The sequence below is a fragment of the Nannospalax galili genome, unplaced genomic scaffold, assembly GCF_000622305.1.
Source record: "Nannospalax galili isolate Female #2095 unplaced genomic scaffold, S.galili_v1.0 scaffold391, whole genome shotgun sequence".
Classification (NCBI taxonomy): domain Eukaryota; kingdom Metazoa; phylum Chordata; class Mammalia; order Rodentia; family Spalacidae; genus Nannospalax; species Nannospalax galili.
Genome location: NW_008329323.1, coordinates 797,465 through 800,416, shown reverse-complemented (window position 1 = coordinate 800,416; position 2,952 = coordinate 797,465). Strand labels below are relative to the sequence as shown.

The 2,952-nt window shown below is 44.5% G+C and overlaps 1 pseudogene; it reads right to left on the bottom strand.

The window, feature by feature from the left end:
• Positions 1-1,805: 1,805 nt before the first annotated feature.
• LOC115070906 lies at positions 1,806-1,949 on the bottom strand (annotated as a pseudogene).
• Between the last annotated feature and the right edge of the window lie 1,003 nt (positions 1,950-2,952).

The following is a 2,952-nucleotide window of genomic DNA, read 5'->3' as shown; positions in this document are numbered from 1 at the left end:
TAAAAGCCCTTAAGGAAGCCATATCAGCTTATGGAGGTCCAGGCTCTTCCCACAAATATATACGGTCCTTTACCCTCCGGATCGATGGGGTTGATTTTGGGAAGGAGCAGTACCATTCTTAAGGGAATACAAGTACATCCTGGTGTAATTGATTCTGATTATGAAGGGGAAAAGGTAAAAAATGTTATAGCATTGCTTACTTGTCTTTGGAAAAAATTTCTAGTTAAATGCTATGGCATGTGTGCTACCCCCTTTCCTTTTCGTGTTGTGGAATTCTACTAATGAGGATGTGGGGAGTTCTCTTAATTGTTCTAGAAATTGTATGGTGAGCAACTGCTGGGACCGATACAGTGATTGTCCGGATACCTGCAATGATTCCTTTGCCAGTACGAGAAGATCGGTAAAGATCAGAATTGATACTATACCGGGAGAAGCATGACTTTGGAATCACCGCGGCAGTCGTAACCATCATAGCAGTCTCCTCCACTGCCGCTGCAGTCACCGGAATCGCATTGTCTCAAACGGTGGCAATAGCTGAGACAGTGGACAAGCTATGGAAACACGTCAGCGAACACATCCAATTTGAACCGCTTAATATAAATCATCAGACTGCATTATTGCAGGAGCAAGTGGATGCCTTATGGCTAATACAAGTGACTTGCTCACATTTTTTCCATTCTATCTGTGTAACCGCGGGTACAGTTAGAAATGCTTCAGCTATGGTGCAACAGTTAAATAAGTATATGACTGGTACTTGAAATTTAACTTTCCTTAACTTCACATCGCTATTAGCTCAACAAATTGTTCATATTAATCAGACTCGGGTACCCCCTGTATCCGCTGAAGGGTGGTGGAATACTATGGCTCAATTGGGGGGTTGGATCCATCGGTGGGTGGGGTCATTGTCGCTAACCATTCTTGGGTTTAGTGCCATAGTCGTTGGGCTCTGGGTCCTTTGCCGACAGATGAGATTTACGAGGCCTCAACAGATGGGCACTCAACAAGTCCTGTTAAGCTTGTCATCTGGTAATCCAGATGTACCTCAGGTCTGGCTGCAAATGCTATACAAACACTGAAGATGCCTCCGTAGATGGGTAACTTCCACGGAGAGGGCACCCGCCTAAGACAGGGATGAGGCCTCCCAATGACAGGTAAGGGATGACCCCTCTGGAACGACCTAAGACAGGGGGATCTTCCATTATATAAAGGAAAAGGGGTGACCGGAATGCTGGGATTAAAGGCATGTGCCACCACACCTGGCCTACATTTTTCTTTATAGCCAAATAAAATTTGACACACAGATGTGCCATATTTTCACCCTACTAACGGACATGTGGGAGGTTGCATAACTTGGCTTTGTGAATAATGCCACAGTAAACACAGATGTGCGGCTGTCTTGGCTGTGTGCTGATGGACAGCCCTTCTGTACATACCCAAGAGCAGCATTACTGGGACATATGGTAGTTCTTGTTTTAAAAAAATATATTCTATTTGTTAATAATTTTTATTTTATGTGTATCAGTGTATTGCCTGCATTGTGTGTAAGTGTACCTGTGTCATGCAATTCCCACAGAAGTCAGAAAAATGTGTCAAATTCTCTGGAACTGGTTAAAAACCTTTGTTAGCTTCCATGTGGGTGATGGGAATCAAAACCAGATCCTCTGCAAGAGCACCTAGTTCTTTTTTTTCTTCTTTTTCCTTCTTCTTTCCTTCTTTCTTCCTCCATCCCTCCTCCCCTCCCTCCCTTCTTTCTTTCTTTCTTTCTTTCTTTCTTTCTTTCTTTCTTTCTTCTTTCTTTCTTCTTTCACTGTGCAACTTGGTTCAGTGCCAGCAGCCTACAGGTACAGAGGTCAGCCTACAGGCACAGAGGTTTGGAGCCACTGATTGCTCAAGCATGGGTACTATGAGAGGCCCAGGGTGACAGGCCTGCCATAAATCCAAACCCATGTGTCAGCCAGTGCTCTTAAGCACTGAGCCATCTCACTTGTCGTTTTTGAGACAGCGTCTCTCTGTAGCTCCAGCTGAACTGGAACTCACTATGTAGATCAGGTTGTCCTTGATCTCTTGAGTGCTGGGACTAATGTGTGTAACACACCCGGTGATAGTTTTGTTTTTAAGTTTATTTATTTATTTTTAAGGATACTCTACACTGTTTTCCACAGTTGCTGAACTAACTTGCATCCCTATCAAGTGTGTATATTATTTCCTTTTCTCTTCATTCTCATTAGCATTTGATATTTGTTTTCTTTTTAATAGATTTATTATTTTGCTTTATTTATCTATATGTGTGTGTGTCTATGTGTGTGCATGCACATGTGAGTACAGGTGCCTCTGGAGGTTAGAAGAGGGTGTTGCATCCCTTAGAGATGGAGTCATAGGTGGCTGTGAACTGCCCAACATGGGTGCTGGGAGCCAAACTCAGGTTTTCTTAATCTCGGAGCAATCTATCCAGCCCCTTAACAAATTTTTATAAAGGGCACTAGTGGGTCAATCCACTGCCTAGGTGTTTGCAAACAACAAATCTAAGTCTAAAATGTATTAATTCAACAAGTCCACAGAGTATAAGAGCTGGGGAAGCATTGCTTCCTCTACTTAGATTGGAAAGAATGTCTCAGATGTCCCAGGGCCCAGGCAGAGTCTTGAGGCAGTGGTGGAGGGAATGGAGGGTGGTGAGTAGGGGGTGGGGGAGCCATCAATGAGAGGCCCCAGTAGTGCAAAGCCCAGAGCTTCTGCAGAGAGGCTGTAGCTAAGGGGAGTCCTGAGAGTGAGCCATCTCTGAGGCCCGAGAAGTGTAGAACCACCAACACGTAGTGCAGGCCTGGGATGGACAAAGGAACCTGAGTTCACTGCATGAGTACCAGCACTGGTTTTGCCTGTCAAAACGTTTGAAGCTGGGCTCCCCTGTTATTGTGGGTACCATCCTTGCCCCAGTGTCTTAAAGAGATTGCATGT